Genomic DNA, 26149 nt, shown 5'->3' on the forward strand with positions numbered 1-26149 from the left:
TTTTTTTGAAAGGCTGATGTGAAATGACCTTTCATGGATGAATTGTTCTTCTGAAATGTGACATCAAACAGAGCAGTAATTCACATAGAGATCATGAAAAACAAAAGAACTACTTTCCTCATGAGACAAACTGATTCGGAAGCAGAAGTCAGATTAGTTCTGGCTTAAAATCCATCCAGAGGGTGGGTGGTTAACTACTAACAGGACTGAAATATGGCCAGGAATAGATCCAAGGTGATATTTAATCACAATGATAATATTGTTAAATAATTATATATTTGAAGTAATCAGTTTACCAACATAAGTACAAATGAACAAAATGGATTTTTTAAATATAAGTATAAACAAACAAAATAGATTTTTTGAGGACTTAACACACCCAAATAAACACCAGGAGGCCTAAGGAGGAATCCCAACCTTCATTTACCAACTGTATGGCTCAATAATTTGTCAGCCTCTGCTCCCTTACCCATGAGTCTGACATAGTAATGTCTTCCCCTTATTTAAAATATGGATCATTAATATGAAAGTCTTTTGTGAATTACAAATACCATACATATGAGGGGAAGAAAACTGGCTGCCAGTAGGAGTATCTTCTTAGAAGACCACATATATTTACTTTAAAATAGTACAACGTTCCCGAACTTCTGTGTTTAGGAATGGGTTCACCCCCAGTTCCCCTGAGCCAAACTTTAGATGGTGCCATGCCAGATGAAAAATGGAATGTTTTTTTAAAAAAAGGAATTTTAAGAATAAAATCAAGAATTTAAATGACAGGACCTATTTAGAAGCAAAATTTAGAAACTAAACTCAAGAATTAGAGAACATGCACTTAGGAAATAAAGGCCAGAAAACAAACACAGAGTTTTTCTCTCATCTAGTCCTTCATGTCGCTCTTCATGTGGGGGATCCCAGAGGTCATTTCCAACTGGGAACTACAAGGACATTCATGGATATCATGCTTCTTGAACATCATTCTAATGCCAATATCCAACTCCCTAGCAAGTGTTTTTTCTCATTAGTTTTTTTATCAAACTGATTTTGGATCAAAAGACTGCTTTATTTTCTCTGAATGACCAGGAAAAGTTAGGTCTGAGTGTATATATTCTAGTGTGAAAGCCAATGTACAGATCACACCATCCCTTGAGGTTCAGAGTCCCTCTTCTGAAACAAAAGTTTAATATAGCTTTCTGTGATATCAGGGCTCAAATTCAAGATTAAAAGCTGAATTCTCCTTTACTTAACTGTCTCTGGGAACTGAGCACATAAACCAGCAGTTTGTTACCTGAAATTTGTGGACTTCAGGGGAGGAAATGTGTCAGGAAACTTCCAAAATGGTATGAAAAGTGTTTGTAAATATGAACATTTTTCTGGGGAGAGGATCTATTTCTGTCCTTACGCCCTCAAGATGATCTAGCACACAAAGAAAATGTAGGAGCTGCCTCTGAGGCTCAACACGGGTGAGGATCCCAGGCCTGTCAAATCTCCTATAGAGACTGTAGTTTGCTTGTGCCTTTTATCCTGTAAAAGATAAATCAGCAAATAACCAACAAAAGCTCTTCTTCCCTTATGTACTTTTTTTTAACTTCAGCTTGGCTTTTCAATTTCAAGTGATGATGAAAAATTATGCATTAAATGGAATCAGCCAGTAGTTCTTCAGCTAGTGTATATAATCTGGGCTCTAACTCATGACATTGATCAACTGGGCTCCTACTTGTTGGCACAAAGAAATGAGTGTAAAGGTTCTTTTCACCCTATTTTTAAGATTAAAAGATTGTTGAAATGATTTCTCTGACTGATGCATACTGACATTTTAATGAATTCTCCAAAATCTAAGCTCCTTGCTTCCCTAGCAAAGAAAGCATGACTGTAATGAAAGATTCCAATTAATTAAGCTGTCTCCACTGCTTCAGCATAACACCATTAAAGCATTTGTGAACTGACGTTAAAATAAAATTCTCTGGAACTGCAGCAGATGAAGTCATATTGGATTAAGGAAAATATTTCTTTCCCTTTTGAAGCCATTTCCTTTTTTGCCCATATGCAAAACTTCATAAAACCTGAAAATTATTATAACTCAAACCCATGAGTATTAGAAAGAAAATATTCTCAAATATAAATAAAAGGAAAAGTAGCTCTCCAGTTTAATGTTTGTCTGCAGAACGGCAGGCTGCTGCGGCACTGGTAGCAATAACTAACTTCATACAGGAGTTTCCTGTGGGAAAATCCTTTTCCATAATTTTATCTCTACTCAGTTTTCACAATAACGATGTGGCATTCATGCTAGACTTTATTTTACAAAGGAGAAACAGATCCCACCTGTGCTCTGAATCCTACATCCTCAGAAAACTTTCTCAAATGCTTCCATCACAACAGCTCATTCCCCCCCAGCATCAACACAGCAATATCGTCGTTTAATACAGAGGAAGGGAGAGAAAGAGAAAGAAAAGGCAGGGAGAGAGGAAGGAGAAGAGAAGGAGGACAGGTGAAGACGAAGGAAGACAAGGACGAAGAGGAGGGGAAGGGGGCAGGGGGAAGGAAGAAAAGAAAAGGACCAGAGGAGAGGGAGGGAGGGCGTGAGCCCTAACTGCTGTCAGCCATCGCCGGTCTATGTCTCATGGTATTAACAGAGTGGGCATTCTAGACATGCTCATGACGCTGGACACACTCAAAACCCCTCAGGGTCCCCCCATTAATTTTAGAACAAAACCTTAAGTCTTTAACGTGATTTTTTTTTTAAAAAAAGTCTTGCCTACCTGTCCAGGGAAGGAAGGAAGGAAAGAGAATGAAGAGAAAATCCTTCCCAGATGCCAGTGCTGCTTTAGATTGTCTCCTCTCTCTCAATCTTCAACACTGACTTTTTTATTCGTGGTTAATATTCATTGTTTCTCCATTCTCACATCTCATTCACGCTGCATCCCACTTTGACAGGCTCCTGTCCTCCCCACACCAGCAGAACTGCTCGTACCAACATCATCGCCTGTCTCTAACAAATTCACAGGGAATTTTTCAGCCCTTTACAAGTCTGATCTATGTGCAACACCTCATACAAACGTTCCTATCATTTCCTACATTTGAGTTCTTTATCTCCATTTTCACTAACATCTGATTGCCACTTTTGAGTTTTGAGATTTCCTTCTCTTTTCTTTTAAATGTTTATATAGCTGAGGAAGATAGCCTTAGCCCTCTTCTTTTCTCATTGGTGTCTTCTCTTCTCTACGCACGTTATTGAGTGATTTTATCTATCTGGTCTCAACTCCTAACTGTCTTTTGATGACTGCCAAATCTTTATCTCCATCCATAACCTTCTTCCTGAATTCCTGCACAAGTGGCAACCACCAGTCAAACACCATCACCCAGGAGTTCCAGAGTCACCTCCAGACATCCAAAGCCACACTTGCTCATTTTCCTCATCAGACGTTCTACTCTTGCCACATTCCCATTCTTTATGAAGGACACCAACTATCAAACCATTTGTCCCAGTTGGAAAGGACCCTGGACTCCTCTCCCCCGCCACCCCCATTTAATCAGTTATTCTGTCTGGTTGAATCTATCGTCTTAAGTATTTACCTTTCTCTTTCCCACTCTCTTTGGCAATGGCAACGTTTTCCTAACTACTCTCACCAATTTCCAGTCAATGCTTCACCATAGTGTCAGAGTGATCATTCCAAAAATATATTCATGATGACAGACACATTTAAAATCCCTCAGTGTCCCCCTAACTGCCTACCTTTCCAAATCTATCTCCCACTGTTTGCCAACACACCTTACAAGCTAAGCATACTTTAGAACCCCATTTATATTATACTTGGCCTCACCTCTGTCTTTTTATGGGCATCCCTCTGCCTAGAACTTTCTTCTTCAAATAATAGAATTAAGAAAAACATCTCTTTAAAATCCCAAATGAAATAACTGATTCAGGCAATGGTCATCAATAAACCATTAGGCATAAGGTTCACAAGGAATAATACACTTCCACCATCTCAGTTTACTGATATACTCAAAGTGAGACAAGCAGACATTATTTGATTCCTGAAGTGATATAATATGAGGTGCTCAGCACTGTCCACGAAGACAGCATCTGCTACAGTGAAATAATCTACAGGACAACTGACAATTCAACCAAACTTTGGGAAAAGGGACTGAGGGAAAGGCACTATTCCAGATAAGAGCAGACTTTTAAAGGATTTCCATGAAATAACCAAATCAGAAGCAGTTTGTTTGGATTCTGATTTGGACAAACCAAGATATTTTAGGACAATCAGGGCAATTCACATATGGAAGCCCATTCCTATGCAGATTCTGGGGATGGAAATGTTTTATGTCATGTTGTGAGCTTCATATACTTTAGGTTCTGAGTATAAAGATTGTACATTCAAGTGTTAGAACATACTTGCATACACTTGTACATACTTGTTTTTCCAGACCTTTAAAGCAGAACTTTTTGGTTTATTATATTTATTGTGTAGTCTTTTCCCCTATCCAGAAAATAAGCTATATGAAAACAGGTATTGTCATCAGTTTTATTTATAGATCTCTCCTGAGTGCAAGAATAGTGTCCAGCACATAGGAAGTGCTCATTAAATATTTACTGAATGAATTTAGGAGTTATTTCTAATAGTATTCAGGGCAATGTCATCCAGAAGATTTGTTTAATGGAAATAAACTGGGAGTGTTGCAATGAGGTGAGCCTTTACAATTTAGATTGAATCACAAAAACACTCTTCCTTTCAAAAACCCAAATGGGGTAAAATCTTTCCCAAAACCACTGCATGATAAAAAGAATGCAGAACAAACCAAAAAAGAGACACCGAGAAAAGGAGGTCTCAGCACCAGTAGAATGGAGGGTCATTCCTCAGGAGCTGGTAGTAATCAGCAGGTGTTTGCAGAACACATTCAGGAAATGTGAGTCCCGTTTTTTGATATAACAAGAAATGACTCACAACTTAAAGTGAACATAGTGCTATGGTAGAATTTTCTGCAATGCAATAAGTTTGTTGATAGCAAGACTATTTCAGAGTAAAATATTAACTTAATAAAGGAGAAGAGGATCTACAATTCAGTTGTGGGAAAAGAGAGAAAAATAGCACTTGCATTGTGACTATATTCCCAATAGCATGATCCTGTACCACAGTCAAGAGAAACTTGAGTTTCATTTTGAACTGATCTTTCATAACAGTTAAAATACAAGGAAGTGGAGCAGGCCCACATGCTGCAAATGACTAAAATAGGATGTTTGTTTTAAAAATAGGCTAACACTCAGACTCCAAAGCAATTTTCAACTCCTGTCTCAGGTTAATAACAAAGGAAATCATCTTTGGAGGCCAAGCCTCTCTGGCTACTACTGCACCCAGGAGCTCAAAGTTCTCTGATCAATTCTTCTAATAGGAGCACCAAGGTGTGCTGCCATTTCCTGATTCTAGACAAAACTGTCTTTCAGTTCCAGAAAGACTTTCAGCTAACCAACAAATGATTTTTTATTAAATGATTTTATTAAACCCCAGTTATAGTGTAAAGATTATTGGTTTATATTCATTGGCTTCCAAGCCAGCCCCCAAGTGACAAGTTAACATTATAGATGATAGGCAGCAGCACTGTTAGTAATCGTATCAAAAATTGTTACCTTAAAAAAGGTGCATCCTACCATCTGGAAGTTTTTCTGATGAGAATCTTTTGCTTGGCTATGAATAGATAACAGCTGGTCAGATTATCACCCTGCCTTACAGTTCACAAAAGCCCTAATTAATGTGGAAAAACGACACCTAGCCCTATCATTCACCATACACCTCCTGCCCAGCCTTGCCTTCTGTCCTCAGGCAGTGCAGAAATTCTTTCAGTTCTTTGAACATGGCTTGCTGCCTCTCACCATTACATCAGTTATTCCCCAGTCATTTCACCCAATGGACAACTGTGATTAACCTTTGAGATCTCAACTTTAATGTGACTTCCTCCATGGAAACTTCCAAGAGCTCCCTGCCCAAGCTGGGTAGCTGCTGTCTGCTCTCCTCACTTCTCTCCTAGTGCCAGCATGCTCTTTGCTTGTCCCTCATTCATTCTGAGGTCCACAAGGACAGGAACCATAGAAAATGTATGCAACACGGTATCTACAACAATTAGCATAGTGCCTAGTAAACAATAGCCACTCAGTTAACATTAATATGGGATGAATAACTGAGTGATTAATTAATCTTAAAAACAAAGAACAGAAGGCAAAATAGAATTTTGATCACATAATAAAATATGATCTGGAAATCTTTGTCTTGATTATACAGAGTCTAAGATTTACCTGTCTCTTGAAATGTTATGTCTAGATGATGAGGGTGTTGGGGCAGGGTTGATGGATCAACTCTCCATCACCACTGAAATACAGCATCATGAGCCTTAACCATGACGGCACACACCGTGGAAGGCTGGCTGGGTGGTGTTCCAAGTGCCTTGTGCTTTGTGCATTCACTCCCCTGATCCTCACAGCAACCTCATAACATAGATATTTTTACATAATGTAGATACTTTTTACTTTTATATCCTTGTAAAAGTGAGGCACAGAGAGGTTAGTTAACTTGCAAAAGGACACACAACAGGGAGTCTGGATTTGAACTCAGACAGAGGGATAAAGGAAAATAGGAGCCATTTCAATTAGATATAAGGAAAAAAGTTTTAACACCAGGGAAATGAGGAACATGGATAAATTATATCATGGTTTTGCTACAAAACTGTTTGCCTTTCTCCATCATGTTTAGAGTAGAAAACCAACCTACCTGGTCCACTGATAGCAGTCAAGAATTTTGGACATGGAAAATCTTCATCAAAATAGAAGAAACTACAATTTCAAAATAAATTTTCAACTATAATTTCACCTTTATTTATTACTAGGAAAGTAAAGTCAAAGAGTAGTTAAATTCTGAGTATTTTTCTTGGTCCTGAGGTTAAACATTGATACTGGTTAGTACAGAAAGTTAGTTTAAACTCTGGCCTTGGAGAAAATTTTAACAGTAAGAGAGAATAAATGAAGAATATGTTGCATGGATCCCAAGCTCTGCACAATATTATGAGAATAAAAACTCATAGAAATTTGGGAATGATAGGTAAAAGTCAAACAAAAATAGGTCCTACTAGCCTTCTCAGAGCCTTTTATATGCTATTTATTGTGAAACCTCATACATAATATGCCATATTTTCTAAGCTATTTAATCATCAGATTATTTTCTTAAGATGTTTTCTGTGTCAAGGAATTTACTGGGAGAATTTTGTACTAGCAGATAATATTATTCTTATTTACAAAAACCTACCAGGTTAGCCACTGGAGAATCATTATCTGGCTTTCACCAATTAACTACAGTACCACATAGAAACCGTATTTTGAAAAAAACTATCTATTATTTGCTGTAACACTGAAATTGGGAAAACTATTAGAACTGATTTGGCCTAATGTCCCACTCAGGATGAATGATTGTGAAAAGTTGAGTTTAATTCAATTTTCCCATGTAATAATCATACCATGAAGGGTTGAAAGGTCCAGAGTAAAATTTCTTTCTACAAGGAGATCAACATTCCACAGAAACAATTAGAGGCCACATCAGCTGCCTCACTAAAGGAATTATGAAGGAGAAAACTACAATGAAAAATGAATTTCTATTACTGTATTCATTTAATTGGACTAAATAAGCTCAACAGTAACTCTGTGTCCAGAGTTAATTATTCCAGGAAAGAACTTATTGCAGGAAAGTAACAGTGAACTGGGCACAATGGAGGGGGCATAGTTCAGGTCCCTAGCACTCCATAATTAACAAATGTCTAATAAAAGTCAGAAATGCATGCTAGGCAAAGACATGGAGAATGACACAGTCAGTGACACAGAACAGGAGAATTTAGGGGCCAAAATTATGAAAAACCAAAATAGAAATAGCCTTTCAAGTTGACACTCATTCTTGCCATTTTACAGATGAAAGTAGTACTGAGCAAAGAGAACAGGTGACTTAACCAAGGTCACAAGAACCTTTGGGCTGAGCCAACTGGAATTGCTGGTGTTCACTGTTTGGGGCCTACAAAAATGCTAAAAGAAGGAGAGGAGGGAAGGTGGAGGGAAAGGGAGGAAACAAAAGACTTCCCACTGCTTGTCCAGGGCTTTTTTTTTTTTCACAATATGCCAGACCTTTGGTGTCTGCAACCTTATTGCATGTAAAAAAGCAGGACTGAGGGGTTGGGGAAAGATCTGGGGATCTTCCCAAATAGAGTGTTTACCTAAATATTGAAAGCTGACTCCAAGGGAAATTAGAAAAAATAAAGTATGACTTTTCCATCAAAATTAATTAATTAATTAATTTAAAAAATTAAATAACCAGTGTAGCAAAAATGCACTGGAAAATGCATGTGATTTGACAACTGGCTCAAATGATGCCCCTGTTTGCAAATCTTAAAAAAGTAATAATCTTTAAAATTTTTTTAGTACAATCTGAGGGTTGGTTATAGTCGTTGTTTATTTTCAGCTTCCCTGCAAGGCTCCTTGGCTCCACCTAGTGCTAACCAATCAAAAATCACACCATAAACAATACTGGAAATCATAGCATAGTACTGCTGAGTTCCTCTTCTCCTTAGAAGGGCAACCTTCCATGTGGGGAATTCTGAGCCTCTTCTCCATAAAGAGAAGCTGTGAAGTGTTTTAGCTCATTGCAAATCTTGAACTTCATGACAGCACACATGGCTGGATATATCTACACACTCATATCCTGTAAGAAATACAACCCACTATGCTCTTCTTCCTTTCCTCCCACAGACATCATAGAGCATGTCTTTTGTGCCAGGCACTGTGCCGTTAGCTGGGATAGGAAATAAGACCGAACAGTCTGGTGAAGGAGAGGAAAAAAGTGATCAAATGCAACAGAGTGAAATAGGTGTTTATTGCCTGAATTAACTTCTAATAATAACAGGGGTTATCCAAGTGAAGAACCAAGGGAAAAGGCATGCCTGACTGAATTAGAAGCCTGGTGATAGCTCCTGAGGGCAGGTAGGAGGACCTCTGAGGAGCTGAGTAGAGTAGGGGGCCTCCCGAAGAGGCACAACGGCCTGATTTCATCTTGATTCTGCTGCTTTATTTCTCTGTGCCGTCGTTGTCATATTTGTGAAACTGGGGTAATAAGCCTCACGGGCGATGATGGTAAGGTTGAAAGGTGCTAATATGCACAACGCACCTAGAAGAGCAGCAGGCGCACAGTGAGCACTCAGCCTTTACCTGCTGTGACTGTTTGAGTATCAGGGCGCGTGAACTGGAAGGAAGGGGAGGCAGGCAACAAACCATGAGCAAATGGTTATTTTGTGAGGAAATGGGAGTAAAGCTCCTCCCTCCCTCCACACACATGTCCTGTAGTGCGGCCAGCCCAGGGATGCTCACACCCAGGGTGGAGTCCCTTGTGTAAGGACACAGCAGGACAGCCTAGAGAAGCAGGTGCCTCTGGAGGGATCACGCTCGCCTCCTGACCCAGCATGAAGAGAAGTGCTGCCACCATCTCACCACAGCCCTAATGGTTACCAGGGCGCTGCGGTTACAGAGGCTGAGAGGGTCAGAGGGGAGAACTGTGCGGTCCCTGCAGCCACCTCCAGGTCACGGCCGAGGATGGATGACAGGGCGGGCAGAGAAGTGTGAGAGGAAGGCCACGGCCCACGGCAATTACCTCTGACATCTCTCTGCCTTGTTTTCTGACGTGTCTTACATCTCCTAGTACATTTCTTATCTTCGTCCCACCAGGAAACTAAGGAACAAGAGAAGGAAGAGGAGGAAAAGAAGAGGAAAGAGGAGGAAGAGGAATAATAGGAGGAAGACAGAAACAAATATTTACTGAGTGCTTATGCCCTAAACATTTTACAGGTATTAATTTCAGTTAATTAACACAACAGTCCTATAATGGTTCTATTTTAATTCACACCTTGCAAATGAGAAAACAAATTAAGGCCCAGGGAAATTAAACAATTCACCCAAATCATACAGCTGGTTAAGTGGTGTAACTGGGATTCTGTCACATCTTAAACACACTTACTGTCACACATGTAGCTTTAAGCTCTCCAAAGGCCCTCAGCATGGTGGGCAGCTAGGCTTGCCTTCCTCAGGATGTGTGCACACCCCAAATTCCCTCTTTCTCCCCACCCAGACCTCTGTCTAAAAAGCCATTCTTTCAAAATGGCTGAAGCATATCAGGTAATAATAATCATTATATAATTAATAATATAATTTTCTATTGATAATTTATATAATTTTATATTAATTGATATGTATATAATTATATAACCAATTATTTTATAACTAATGAACTATATCAATTATTTTATATATAGTCAGCTGTATCAATCATTATATACTAATAAAACATAGTACATATCAATCATATAATTGCATACCAAGTTATATAAAGCCAAATACCAAGTTACATATAATTATATAACACATAGTAATATATATACAATATATAGTAATATAATATATATTTAATTAATTATATTACATATATTAATATATAACAATTATATATAGTTAATATATTTAGTTATACTAAAATTAGTATATAATTATATTAATATATAACAATTACATGTAATTAATTGTATATATTGTGTATACATATATGCATATGTATATATACACACACACATATACATGCATGTTTGTGTTCGAGTAAACTGGCATTAAAATAAAGCAGAGTTCTAATTCTCTTGCAGCACCATACATCACATGGTGCTGCAAGAGAAAAATAAATCTAATTTTTTCTTGAGAAGCCCTCACCTTATTTATTTAATATTTATTGGCTGTTAACTACTTTGGCTGGAATATTATTTACCTTCACTATCCTCAGACCACTAATAGCCTTAGGATCAGAACCACCCTCCACTATTAAATAGACTTATCAGTCATTTACAGTTTCATGTGCAATGAAGTTCATGTGTTACTTCTCCTGGGGATTGCTTTATAAGTTTCAACGTGGCTGTAAAATATAAAGTTGCCACCCCCACTCTGCACCCCCCACCCCACCCCCCGTTAAGAGAACTGGAGACGTCAATCAAATACGTGCAACTATAAGGACCGAAAGGTTAGACTTAAGTGGGAGTACAGATTCAAATTTGGAAGGAAAGACTATGAGAATAGGCCAAAATTGAAGAGAATAATTTTTACGTGAAGAATTTAATGTTTGACCCTAAGGATTTCTAACTCATTTTTCCACTAATAGTCACATACGTTTGCATTAAAAGAGCATTTCAGAGGCCTCCAAAGCTGAGCTATAAAAATAGAAAATGGAAAGGAAATAAGTATAAAGATTATGTGAAAACATAATAGGCTTTACAAAAGTCATTGTGATGTAATCAATTCAAAACCTCCATTTTGCAATATGTGAGGTCACTCTTTTAGGTCAACCAAACACATATCAAGATACCTTTGTTTTCTGGTCACTGTTACACGCTTTAAGAGCAGTCCTAGGCAGGCAATGACGAGGTGGACTTTCAAAATTGGGTTCCTCATTCTAAATTTAATTTGATTCATCTAGTGCATTATCTATATGTTTTCTCATTTCTCACTTGTTGAAACAGCCTGAGTCACTATTTTATTTCAAAATTTACAAAAGTAATGCTGTCTGCAGATATAGCAACTTGAGTCATTGATGTTTTTATAGCTGGAGTTTCTTAAATAGAAATGCAATCTGTAGATGCCCAACAGCTTGAGTCAGAGATGTTTTTATAGCCCCATTTTCTTACAGACACAAAAGGAGATTTTAGGGACTTTCCCTTAGCATTAGACAAATATTTTTAAAGCATGTACTATGAAAGCCATTATGCTAGACTGTGAAATCCAGGGTTGAATAAGACATAATCTCTAACTTTGAGGAGTTTAATGTCTAGCGGAAATAAAACTCATTAATTTTATTGAACATTTATTGTGTTGAGGCAATGAATGCTAATGATAAACAGGCTATGTTCCCTTGAGGATCATGGTGGAGGAGGTGGTAAAAAATCTAAATGTACAGTAAAGTGTAGTAAACGTTAAAACAGAGTCATGCACAAGGTGATGCAGAAGTGTAATTACGACGGGGGTAGGGAGGGAGAGGTCACCTGGAGGGTTGCCTAAGCTAAATCTTAAGGGATGAGTGGAGTTAGAAGTTTATCTGGTAAAGTAATTAAGAACTAACCAGGTTTTTAAAAAAATGGATAAAGGCAATGTGGAAAGCAGAAACAGCACAGAATTAAGAGTGGAATGAAAAGCCAGAGATCTAAAAAAATAGATTCTGATAAATGCCATTCAAAAGGTACTGCCGGGGATTACTAGAGTTCAAAAAAAGGGAGAAATTACTTCTGACCAGAAGGATCTGGGGAAGGTTTTCTTGAAATCTGATGTTTGAGGATGCAAGCACAAACTTGGGGTGAGGGCAGCAATAAGAAGAAAATCCCAAGAGGAAAGAATCCAGTTAATTTCAATTTCGGGTTCTACAAACTTCAATTTGAGGTTCAACTACATCTTAGGCAGGGCACAAGACTTACAGGCTCATATGCCCACCTATTCCCATTTCCTAGTAATAACAATAATAATCAATAAAAAATAATAACAATAAAATATTGTTCTGCAAGCTAACGCATGGGGTTGGTCACATACTCTGTCCGCAGGGGTGTGGATAGTTAGCAGCTGTTTTGGGTGCCCTGCAGCGTGGCCCCTTGGACCACCTATGATTTGAGCCAAGCTGCAGTGGACAGCTCCAGCTCACCAAAAGCCCTGTGCTGCTTATTACCTCCTGCCTCAAAACCTTCACTGACTGTGCTGGACAGCCTAGACGTGCCCTAAAGCCCCTGAGGTCAACCTCAAATAAGACAGGGTCATATACAGAGTGATCTAGGAATTCAAGGAGGCTGGAAGGAATCACCTGCAGGGTTGCCTAAGCTGAATCTTTAAGGATCTCAAGAGATTTCAGAGGAGTCTAGGCCCCCATTGATCAGAGCAGTAAAGTCAATAATGGCTCCTTCTATAGGATTTCCTCCTTCCCTGTCTCACTCTCCTGCTCTCTCACTTTTGAAATCACTTCCAAACAAACTGCTTGCACAGAAGGCTTTCTTTCAGGCTCTGCTTTCTGGGACGCCAAAAAGTAAGACAAAATGATTCATGTTTTAATTATAATGTGTACAAGTCTTAAGGTCTAGGTAGTTTTTGAAGAACTATAAGCTGAAAATGCTAGTGATCTAAGCATTTCTTTTCACACTGCAAGGTTAACCAAACATAAACAAGTCAGATTGAAAATGATTAAGCTAAGTGAATAGTAATCTCTAATTTTAAAAAAGCAATATTAACAGGATATGAAATGTAAAACTGATTTCAAAACCATACTCTGTTAACTAACAATATGTACTTCTAGAAATTCTAGTTACCTGTGAGCTTGGCAATTACCAAGACAAGGTGTCAGCCAGATATGTTAAAAGAAGGAGAAATTCATATCCTTGATGAACTTCATTAATGCACTGGTGCTTATGAATATCAAATTTTAGAAATGCCTTAATACTTCTGATAGTAGTTCACTAGTAGGTAAGCCTTAGTCACATGTAAAGAGTAAGGACTATAAAATTGCATATTAATCACTGACTAAAGAACCAACCTGGATTTTTGGATTAGTTCTCAACCCACAAACTGATGTTATGAAAAATCTACTGTGTGGGAATTTGTCTCAATGAAATTTGAGCTATTCTAAGTTTGCACAAAAGATGTGTAAGAGGCATTAATCAAATTGCCTGTTTTAAGGGGGCGGGGAGTATTTTCTGAATAGTAGAAAGATACAGATTCTTCTCAGGGAAGTTTCTTAAGAAGCAACTTTTGTGCATTTGAAACTATCAGTAACCAAAAATAATCTCTGAGGCCACGAGCATTCCCCACACGGCTGCTGAACCAAACAAAAGCTTTGCCAAGGGAAATGGTAGTGTGTGGAAATGCCCCACAGACTTTTCTCATTGATAGGGTTTGTTTCCTATTAATAAGCTTGGTTTCATTTATTCAATAATAAGTGCCCTGCATGAACCAGGTATCTTGATAGGTCCAGGAAATAAATAAACAGACAGACATGTCCCTATTTTCATTAAGGATACATTTCTAGTGGGGACACAGACAATAAACAAATACACATAGCTGGAAATGATGACAGGTGCTAGGAAGTCGTATAAGGAGAAAGAAAAAGGGAAGAGACCAAAGTTAATTTAGGGTCAGAAAAGAACTCTCCGGGAAAGCAATATTTATGCTGAACCCCAAAAGATGAGTAGGAAGGAGTTAGCCAGATGAAGAGTAGGAGAATGAAGGGTCCAAAAAGAAGCCCATTCATGTGCTAATATCATGAGGCAAAAAAAAAAACAAGAGCTCAGTTGGTTCACAGAAGGAATTTTAAAATTAATGAGTAGGAACATAATAAGTAATGCCAAGAGGGGCTCAAAATGAAGCTAAAGAGGTGGGTGGAGACTAGATGTGTGGCTCCTAGAAGGCCACATTGAACTGGACTTTATAGTAAATGCCATAAGGATTGCACAAACCATCTTGTCTAAATGTAATCCAAATGCAAAAATACAGGCATCAGTAATTTCCCTGGCAAAGAGCTGACTGTCATCTCTTTTTGAGCCACAACTGTCAGGGAATTTACTATTAGAACAGTATGTTCTATGAACTATGCTAAATATCATAACTAACAGAAAACAGCCAAATCAACTTTGTGTGATTTACCTTGATTTAATAGAACAGGGTTGTAAGACAAATCCTGGGCGAGTCAGCCAGTGAGAACCACAGCTGCGAGATGCGTTTAGCTCCTGGGACTCAGATGGGGATGGGTCTGAATGGCACTGACAGAGCTCTGTGGAGCCGTGAACACTTCCGTCCGGAAAACAGCTACAGCAAGGGCCATGTCCGACGTACAGGGTTGCTGAAGGGAGTGGTCAGGAAAGATCTTACCAGCTGTTCAGTATCTCCGAGATACTAGGCACTAGTTGTCTTGAGTTTCACGTAATCCTCGCAGCCACCTTATGAACTAAGTACCCTCACCTCCCTTCTACAATGAGCTCATTAAAAAGCACGTGTGAAACAAGGCCAAGGGAACTTGGTTTGGTGGCTGAGAGGTGGGAGTTGGGATTTGGCTCCAGAATCTGGCAAGGGCTTGTGTGTCCCCCAGGGACGCAGCAGTTGTGTCTTCAGGCTGAAGGCGAGTCCTGATAGCAGAGTGAAGGTGTTAAGTAGAAGAGGCTCCGCCCCTGCTATTCTATCCTCAAGCGGCTTTCAGTTACCTTTGAAGAACACCACCAGGAAACTGCCACTAGGTGTCCTCAAAGTAAAAATAATAACAGGAGGACGGCTACTTGAGCACTGCTAAGAACTAACTGGACTTTATTTGTCCAGGTTCTTTGGCTCGTGGGCTCTAACGGATAGAGTGGTATTTACTAGTTAAACAGAACATCGGACTTCTGTAAATGAAATGGAGTTCTATAAAGAAAAGGGCATTTAAGCTGCTCATTTTCATTTTAAATTAGATATTGTATTACCGTGCTTCAGGAAGGCAAGCCAAGGAGACTGAATGAGCAGTGGAAACACTGTTCTCACCCCAACCGACCAGTCTCTGGAGAGCACTGTGGAGCCGAGCACAGAGCTCCTCACTGGCTCCAGGCTGCTGAGCGATGTCACATGTACGGAAGCTGTGCTCTGGCAGATCTTCAACGTCTAAACATCTTAAAATTAAGTTAGTGAATTGCAGCAACTGCCTTTTCCCAAAACAGCAGTTGCAAATAGCCTTTGTTTTCTTTAATTCTAGCACGGGCAGATAGAAAGCACAATCTAGCAAAGGCTGTCCCTCGTTAGTCTTTTAACTAAACACAGACTTCTCTTCTGACTTTGGTCTCGCAGGTCAGCGTCCCTTTTCCTCCCTACCTTCCCTTCTCCCCTCCTCCTTTCTCGTTGTTTTCCCCATCTCCACCTTTTCCATTTCTCTTCTTCCATATTCTTCCTCTTTTAACCATGTTTACACAAAAAGTCAATTTCCTGATTTTGATCTTTTATACATTCAGCTTAAATAAGGAGGACTTGCCTTGGCTTCAGAGAGTTAGGAATTGGGGGGTGGGGAGGGAAACAACAAAGGAGAGAAAGACTAGAATAAAGATCAGAAAACCTGTGTAAAACAAAGAAAATTAGGCCACCAAGGGGTGGGGAGAGAATTAAAAGCTATACAAGATTGCTTCCCTTCCTTTTCCCTGTCTCAGATGCTGGACTCCTATATCATGTTTTAGGAATTTCTAATTGTACCACAGCCAGGTGACTCATAGCCACTGACTCCTTAGGTTCCCACAAAACACCTGGAAAGATAAGTCTAACTGAGAAAACAATCTGTCACTCCAGGGTAGCCTTTTGAGGTAGATAGGGGAATTTTCAGCATCTGTTACCATTTTGTTTACCTGAGACTCACAGGCCTTAATCTTGATTTCAGACATAGTTGTGTCTGACAGTCAAAAACTATTTCCAAATCAAGTGATAAACTGTCATGGACTGGGGCTTGCTTCTGCCTGGGGAGAGAAACTGACTGAATCAGTCTGGGGCCTTATTTGGGGCCAGAAAAAAACTGAGATTTCTGTAGGACACCCTGTCTGCTTGCAGAAGCTGCCCTCCGGATCCTCGGGCCATCCCTCCCCTTAGGCACCTCACTGGCACTGGACTGCCTTTTGGGGACACATCTTCTTTACCTCCCTCAAAGTTAACTGAGATGATCTTTGTAACTAAAGGCTCTCTGAATGCAAGCCATTAGGAGAAGAGAAAGTGGGCCCACAGAGTCTAATACAAAACTTTAATGTTAACTAAACCCATAAAAACAATCATATACAAGCACACCTCTCCTCTATGTATAAGAATCAAAAGAGAAATCAAGAAAATCAAGAACTCAAGAAAATACTTCTCTGAAGGTATATGCAAGAACCCTGAATGTAGAAACCCTGGACATAGAAGTAAACTATACATACAAACAAATACCTGTTCAACTCTTGTTTTTAAGATAACAGCTAACATTAATCAAGTACTTAAAATATTCCTGTCTCTGTGCTAGGGACTCTATCAACATTAATTAATTTAATACTCTCAACAACCCTAAAAGGTAGGTATCTTTTTTTAAATTGAGATATAATTGACATACAACCTACTGTAAGTTTAAGGCATATAAAGTGTTGATTTGACATTTTGTATATTGCAATATGATTACCACTGTATATCATTATTATATCCACAGGATATAATACAAAAATAAATATATCCTTAGCAGATAGAAAAATTTGCTCAGACAGATTTGAAACTTTCCTTGAAGGTTTGAAAATTTTCCTTGACATAATTTGACTGAGGCCCTGAGATTGTCTGAGAGCCTGAGGGACCTGGGAAAACTGAGTCAGAATTTAAGAGTTTAAGATGGGAAATTTGACCATTTTAGATCTTCAAAAATGAAAATGCCTAATATTTCTTAGTATATAAAAAAGGGAGGCATATTCTCTGACCACCACCACCCATTTTTGTCCTTCTCATTTTCAGAACCCTTTCCATATTCTTCCCCAGTAGATGCTGTTTCACAAAGCATCCATGGGCACAGGGCATGCATACTCTCCCAGGAGGAGAGGAAGGAAAAATTATTTCCATTTATTTCTTCAGATGAATTTCAGAATCATTTGGATACATTTTTCCAAAAGAATTCCATTGAGATTCAGATTGATATTACTCTAAATATATAAATTAATTTGAAAAGATACCCATCTTTACATTAAATCTCCTCACTTATGAGCATGTCTATTTATTTCCATGTCTTCTTTTATAACTCCCAGAAAAATTTTGTAGTTTTCATATACTTTCTGTATATTTATTGGTAGGCTAATTTTAGGATGTCTTATTGATTTTTATAGTTGCTAGAATGTATGGGTGTTTTCCACACCCTTTTATTTTCTAAGTGTTGGTCTAGAAGAAGAAACGTTTCATTTTGTCAGTGTCTATTTTGTATCCATTTACTTGAACTAAACTTTTACTTATTCTAAGAATTTTTCATTTGGCTATCTTGGGCATAATTTTGTATTATTGACAACTGATCATTTTGTCTCCTGCCATTTCCTTCCTTTAGTTGTACCTCTTTTTCAGCTCTTTTTCTTATTGCATCAGAGCAAATTCTTCTTAAATAAACTTCTGGTTGGGAAGGCATTTAAGATGTAACAGAATAAAGAACAAAATCATGAGGGTCCACATCTCAGTCTGGGTTGCTGACAATGCAGTACTTAGAGGAGACTTATTGCTCTCAATGCTTATATTAGGGAGGAAAAAAAGAGAAACAGTAAGTTAATACCTGATGAATTTTGTTCCCTGTAAGTTACAAACCAAGAGAATGAGGGGAAAAAAAGTAACACATTTAATTAACATGAAGGAACAAGAAAGAAAATAGGTGAAAAAAATATATATCCTTCACCACAGTAGTTTAAGAAGCACTAGTTTACAATACCAGGGTCTTGATAGGTATCTCTGGGTCTCCTTTATAAAGCCTAAGAATCATTAAACAAAAGCCACTCTCTCATTTTCCTTCAGTCAGCAAGACTACTTTCTAAAGTTCTTGAAGCCTATAGGCCTTGAAAATAAAAATAATTGATGCAACTATTCATAATTTTTTAATTTAGATTCCAATGTTTCATTTGAAGTAAAATATAAAAGTATGATTAGCCACTAACTGTAATTTTTTTTTTTAATGGTGGATTTCTTGTTCTCAGGCAGCTGCCACGGAGTGCTTGGTCATTCTTGATAAGAGTCAGAGCTATTCCTTGCTTGCCCAGTAAAAAGAAAGGATCCAGAGGGCATTTCTTCTACTGTACCTGCAGAAACCAACTGTGGGAATTGCCTAGATGAAGAACCAACTCAGTCTTCTTGGAGACTCAGGGGCTGTGAAAACAACTCTGCCTCCCACCTCTCTCCATCAGCATGCACTTAACCCTGACTAAACGGTGAATAAATGTAATTCATAACCTGTCTGTCTCAGGCCTTTGCTCAGTAGAGAAAATGTCTCCCTAAGAATTTTGAGATTCTCAGCTTCCCATCAGGAAGACTGGAGATGAGAGTTTTAAGTTATACCTCTGGGAGGCCCTGGAACACACAAGCAAATACATTCAACTAACGTGCCTTCAGATTCTTGTCAAAAAGAAACATAAAGCTTTTTGGAACTTCCAGCATCCTCATCCAAGTCCCCTCAGTAGTCCAAAAAATAATAATAATAATGAGCAGCCAAATAGGAGGAGTAAGAAGCTATCAAAAATAAGCAAAAATATGTGAGAAGAAATAAACAGGACTTCCAGGAATGAAAACATAATTGCCACATTTAAAAACTCACTGGATTATTTACACAGCAGATGAGAATGAGTTGAAGAAAGAATTGGTGAACTAAGAGCTAGATCTGAATAAATTAAGCTTAATACTTCACAAAGAGACAAAGGGTTGGGAGAGAGATGTTAAGAAATATGGAGGATAAAATTAAAAAAGACCAATAATTGTCCAATTAGAGTTTCAGAAAAAGAAAACAGGAAAATAGGATTGTGTTGGTTATCTATTCTCATGCAGCAAATTACCCTAAAACTAAGCTGTTAAAAACAGCAAACAGTTGTTTCTCCCCATTTCCAAGGGAAGTTTCCATTTCAGTTTCAGGTATCTGGAAGCAGCTCACCCCTGGCCTCAGGTCTCATGTGACATTGTAGTCATACTGTCAGCCAACATTATAATCATCTAGAGCTCAACTAGTTCACGTAGTCAGGAGCGATATAAAAATTCTAAACTTATATGTAGCTCTTAACATAACTTCATAACACATATGCATAAAAATTAACAAAATTGTAAGGAAAAGTTAACAAATCCACCATCAAATGGGGGAATTTTAACACACCTTCTACAAAATGAATAAAGAAAGCCAATGTAATAGCAATAAAGAATAAGTGAACAACATAATCTATGTAACATAGTCAACCCTACACACGTAATGATCAGAAAATACTCTTTTCAAGCACACATGGAACATTGACAAAAACTGGCCACATATCAGTACATAAAAAATTATCAATAAATTTTAATCTGTATCATTCAAACTGTGTTCTATGTCTTCAATGCAATTTTATAATCTGTAAAAATAATTATTACAAAAAAATAGATTCGGGAAAAATCATAAACATACTTTGTTAGGCAGCTAACAGATCAAATTAGAAACCCAAATGAAAACTGGAATAAACCTTAGACTGCACTGCAACTTTTATAAGGGCAAGAGCCATGTCTGTTCCTTTAATAACTTTACATTCTAGCTTTTAGCAGGCCCCTCATCAAAACTGCCAAATAGATAAACGAATGGATTTGAATCATGCAAGTTAAACACAGGTGCATATAATTGTTTTTTAAATTTTTGTTGCTGCCTACATTTTTCTGAAGTAATAAAAAAAAGCTCCTCTAGCTGTTGTTACAACACTAGGTGTCCCTAGCTACGCTCTTTAAAGAGTCTGTCTGCTTGCTGGCAGACTGGTTAGGCTGTTTTTTTCTTTAGCTTTATCAAGGTGTAATTGACAAAAACTATATATATATCTAAGGTATACAACTTGATGTATTGATATATGTATACATTGTGAAATGATATAATCAAGTAATTATATTTCTTACCTCATAGTTACCTTTTCTTATTCATGATGAAAACACTTATGATTTACCCTCTCAGCAAATTATAAATATGCAAGCATACAATGCAGCATTGTTAACTCTAGTCACCATGCTGCACATCAGATCTCAGAACTTACCTTGTGTAACCGGAACTTTGTACCCTTTACGCAAATTCTTCCCATTTCCCTCATCCCCCAACTGCTGGTGACCACCATTCTACTCAGTGTTTCCATTAGTTTGTCTATTTTAGGTTCTGCATGTCAATGAGATCGGGCAGCATTTGCCTGTGTCTGGCCTATTTCACTTGGCATAATGTACTCCAGATTCATCCATAATGTTGCAATGGGCAGGATGTCCTTTTTAAAGGCTGAATAATATTTCATTGATAATGCATGTAAATGTTTCAATTACCATAAGAGATTGAAGAAACTATTTTCCTAAAATCTGTTTGTAATCAGAAAAAAGAACAAAAACGTCAGTTATAAAATAAAGGAAAAATAGGAAGAATCAATTTGCACTGGTATAAAACTACACACATGAAAATGCTGTTATCTTAGAAAATGAATCATACAGTATAGCAAGTTAAATGGCATGAAAATCCCCACTCTACAACTAAGACAACTGAGCACTAGAGACAATAACTGTCTTTCCTGGGGTCTTTTGGCTGTTTATGGGAAAGGAACCACCTCCTGATTCCATAATGTGTAACTGTACCATGTCTACACAAAGTGTCTAGCATATGATTCCTGATTTCACATGTCATGACCTTTCTTGCCACACAGTTTCCCCCAGGTGACCCCTAAAGAACTTCACCTGAGAATCAAAATAATAATTATATTCACTTACAGGAATTGCTGATTACATAATTAAATTATATATTTAATATAATTAAATTATAACAAATTATATATATTTCTAGGAAATTCTCAGCTAAACACTATATAAGTTATATTTTATCCCAATTATATTGCCCCTGTGCAATTTTTCTTCATGATTTCTACTATTTTTATCTGCTCACAAGTAAACATTAACACAAATATTTCTGAACCCCCTGCCTAGGTGGCCAGGAGAAGAGAGAGGACACCAGAACTGAGGAATGAGCATTTATTCTGACTGACTATTTTTGAAGGCCTAGGCACTGGATTAACTGGCAAATTTTCCAGTTTCTTTCCACAGATTTGTCGTTACACTATGCGATATGACATACAATGCACATACAGTGCTTCTCCCAAGCTCAGGTTTGAAACTGTCTGCTCTGTTCTCTTACCTAATTTAAAAGTGCTCTGTGAACATGCAGTTGAAGTTCAGAAAGACTGTTTAGAGTCCATTTGTTTTTGGAGAAGAAATTTTCTAAGGAGTAGGGGAGGTGTTGCCTTTTGAGAAAGTCTCAACTCTCAACATGCTATAAAGTTCTTTTAGAATTGGGAAAGTGATTTCATTTTCAAATTTTCACATTATTTTTTAAATAAATCTTTTTATTATGAGTTCTAAAGTCCATTTACAGGCAAAAAATCTAAATTTTAGCAATTTATTTTGAGAACTTTTAGCTGTCACCAACTAGCTATATCTGAAAGTCTTCATTTTTGTTCTTTAAGAGAATAACATTTTCTCACTACAAATGAAAAGAGGTAACATTTGATGCCAGAATTTACATCATTATGCAAGAGCCTTATGTTCTTCAAATCAAGTCTTTTTTTTCATCCACTTTGGTCCAACTATAGTATATAGTGAGAACAAAAGAACTTTTAAATAATTTTCTTTATATGAGGAAAACCTATATTATATGACTATTACAGTAAGATAGACCACAAAAAGTTATTTCAACCTCTGATTTTACTACCATCAACTAAGTTTAGAGGGAAAAATTCATGTTCCTGAAAACCATAGCAATTTTCCAGTCTTATGAACTGACTCATCCATTCATTTATCCATTCCTCCATTCTGAGAAGGATTTGTTAATTGCTCACAGGGTAGAAAGTAGGCATGGATCTAGGTACTAGAGAAACAGCTATAATTAATATGAAGTGTTTCCCACACCACACCTATCCCATGGAGTTCACACTCTCACAGAGAAGACAGGCAATAAATAAGTAAATGGATGTGTAAGCACTGTCCAGTTTTATGAAAAAAATAACAGCAGGGCTAGAGTGGGGGAAGTGATACCACAGGTAAGGTGTCAGGGTAAGGTGTCTCTGAGGAGGTGACATTTGAACAGAGATCTGAAAGAAGGGAAGGAACAAGCCACAGTGGTATCTCAGAGGAAGGTGTTCTTGACAGAGAGCACGGCAGATCCTGCAACAGGAATATGAAGGATGTTAGAATTTTTTAAAACTAACTTAATCTTTTATGCTTTTAGTCACATTTTGTCTACATCATCTTCCATTTTTGACAAAGGATTGATGCATACAAACCAAAGATGCTCACAGAGCACCTGCATGCCAACACCAGGCTGATCAATCTAGAGATGCAGACCCTGTTTAAAGGAATTTAATAGTAGTCTCTGGGTTGGAAGATATTTTAGGTTTTGAGTTTAGCCATTCAAGCAGAATCTGTGGAATTGGGCAAAAATGTACTCTATCTTGAATTGTGTAAGAAATTCAATTTAATTTTTTTTTGTAAGGGGCAGCAGGCATATCACTTGTGAAACAGAAATGGAGATTTATCTTTCACAGTTTAAAGTACTTCAGTAAATCATAAGTCAACTGGTCATTTGTCTAATTAATGATTTGCCATCTTTTGTCACCTTATCAGAGTCATCTCCTTGTCAGCTTTTTATAAGGCTTATTATCTAGAGCCAGCCTCCAAAATTAGAGGCTAATAAATTATTAGTTACATGTCCAGATGTGCAACAGCTCACTGAGGAGTAATAAAACAATCCCTCCTTCCTCACCATTCAGCTGGGTGATTAGTGTCCACCAGCACAATCTATGAAGTTCTGGAAATGATTCTATTAATGTGTTCAATACAGGTAGCTGGAGGAATAGCCTCTTTGAACTGGCTTTGGAGTAGCTCAACAATCCGATGCAGCTGCTTATACTGATCACATTTAGAATTCTCAAGCCTCTACCTCCTTCTGTCACCTGTCCGTACATGGAGGCAGATATTGATATTTTGGTTTTTATTTATAATTCTGAAAATCATGGGATTTTATGCTGTCAGATTTCACCCATCTTGATTCAGATTCCACATTTTTTAGACACCCAAATAATGCTTAGCAATAACTTTTTTTTAATATCTACTCTGTGTAAGTGGAAAACCAATTTCACTTGCTGTAACTAACCTGTAACTGTACAAAGGTGCACTATGAGTAAGTAGTCGAGACTTACTCAAGTCGAGAGAGATGTGGTTGCCTGCTCGGAGAAGAGTTAAAAACCTCACTAATGCCAATGAAACTTCCCACTTGACATAATCAGAAAATTGAGAGAGCATATACTCATTCTGTACTTCGATGTCATGCAGTGCCCTATTCATGTTCCACCTAAAACCATTTTAAGGATCAAACACAGTAGTCTCTACTCCAAAAAACAAGACATTGTTTTAATTCTCAGGACTCCTCATTGTCCTCTGTGACTATGGCTGCAGTCACCAAGCAGGTGGTTATAATCAAGTGCATAACTGCCATTAAACAAAGACATCCATGACACCACTTCTTTGTCTTGTACCCCACCATAGGCTCACTTTTACTTCTGAAAAGAACATTTTCTCCAGATCTGCATAGTCTTTATGAGACTTTTTTGAGTCCTATTTTCTTCCTTTTTCCATTGATAATCAGTTTCTTTTCCTGATGAGACAGGAAAAACATATATTTAGTGATTAGAATTCCCCCCTTAAGTGTCCTTGCAGCTACAAGGAGAAAAATTAAATCTTATCTGCTTGCTTTTTACTGTTGTGATGATTTACTCATAATCTATCATTTTAAAAAAAGAGAATATCATGCATGGTTATACAAAAACATTCACAGGACACACTAGAAATTAGTTATTATGATTAAACTAGATAATTCACAAAATAAAGATGGCTTATCATGAATCATAATCCACAATTGTAATATTGGTAATATTACTCCATGGACCCCAGAGGTTTGTCTTGAGCTCTCTGTTGTTGTGTAGCTTCAACTGTATTCAACGTAGAGCATTACTTTGACTTTAGGGAGCAGGGACTCCAAGGACAGATGAGTCCTTTAGCCAGTGCTCATTCTCTGTGAGTTACCCACACTAAACACCAGAGCAGTGCTTCTGAACACACTAGGACAAGCTCTGAGTATGCACAAGCTACAGAAATGTGTGTGATATTCCCAGAAACTGAATAGGAGTTGAATTTTTATAACAATGGGAAGATCCTACCCCAGACATTTCTTACCTAATGTTGAACTTTAATCAAAGAAGTTTTTTTCCAAGTAACTGTTTCAAATAAATGCTAACCATAGGCTCTTCTCTCCCTTCAGGATATACAAACCACAGAATTCCGATGACTCACCCCAAAATAGCTTATGAATATGCCAGGGGCGGAAGGGCATGCTGTTTGGTTCTTTAAAACTTCCTGCTAAACTGAAGAAACTGAGAAACTGAACATACACAGATATTTGGGGACTAACTGTGAGTAATAATGAGAATTTAATCCTTTTAGTCTTCTGAGTTAGCAACAGCTTGCCTAACATGTCCGGTTACATCCTGTTTGTTACACATGTGATTCCTCAAAAAAATAATAATATAGTATTAATAGCACAATGTTTCATTGTTAAGACTGCTATTATCTATCAATGGTTCCCAAGCATTTGTAGACTATGGCCATTATTTGGAAGAATTATAAAATAATGGCTTTATGAAACTAACACTATCATTATGACTTTGAAATAAAAGGCCAGGATTCAATAGATACGGAAGTTTAAAGTTGCATAAGCCCTTAAAAAGGAAAGGCAGTAATGTATATTGATTAACATCTTGGGTTTGAATCTCAGACCTTACAGCAGCTGTGTCACCTTTAGCAGTTACTTGACCTCTCTGAGTATTAATTTCCCCATATGTAAAATGAGGATGATAATAATACTATCTAAAAGTCTAGGTCCCAATGTCTGTAGGGTTAGGATTAAACAGAGTCATGTATGTAAATAAGGGATACTACTAAGTAGAAAATTATTTAGCGCAACCTCTTTTCTGAAATAATAAATCTAAGACCATTAAGTGACCTAAGAGTCGTCACACATTCATCAGTGTGGTGCCAAGACAGAGCACGGTTAGACTGTACTTAAACACTGGCTCTAAAGCCAGTCAGCCCAAGTTCTAGCTCCAGTTTTCCCACTTGCTAGCTATAACCCTGGGCAAGTCACTTAGCTTCTCTGTGCCTCATTCTTCTTATCTGTAGTTTTAAGATAATAACAGTACTGTTCTCACAGGGTTGTTGTGACAGCTTAAAAGAATACATGTAACAGTGCCTGGCATATCATAACTAGTCAATAAACACTGATTTACCATAACT

General features: G+C 37.7%; 2 long non-coding RNA genes across 7 annotated transcripts in view; both read right to left on the reverse strand.

The window, feature by feature from the left end:
* Nucleotides 1-26149, reverse strand: part of LOC118972757 (uncharacterized) — a 133382-nt gene that overhangs the window by 75013 nt on the left and 32220 nt on the right. For 3 of the 5 annotated variants that reach the window (XR_005061836.2, XR_012127683.1, XR_012127686.1), the window contains exon 1: nucleotides 5624-5920. The exons of the other annotated variants lie outside the window; for them this stretch is intronic. This is a non-coding gene — a long non-coding RNA (uncharacterized lncRNA). Of the gene's footprint in view, nucleotides 1-5623; nucleotides 5921-26149 lie in introns of those variants that run through there. 5 annotated transcript variants of the gene reach the window in all.
* Nucleotides 8915-15412, reverse strand: LOC118972758 (uncharacterized). Of its 2 annotated transcripts, none has more exons than XR_012123623.1 (3): nucleotides 14723-15412; nucleotides 9669-9746; nucleotides 8915-9188 (listed from the first exon to the last, which is right to left on the reverse strand). It is a non-coding gene; the product is annotated as an uncharacterized lncRNA (long non-coding RNA). The 2 variants fall into 2 exon arrangements; XR_005061837.2 differs by having other exon boundaries at nucleotides 8915-9263.

Source organism: Manis javanica, chromosome 2 (assembly GCF_040802235.1).
Source record: "Manis javanica isolate MJ-LG chromosome 2, MJ_LKY, whole genome shotgun sequence".
In the NCBI taxonomy this organism is placed as follows: Eukaryota; Metazoa; Chordata; class Mammalia; order Pholidota; family Manidae; genus Manis; species Manis javanica.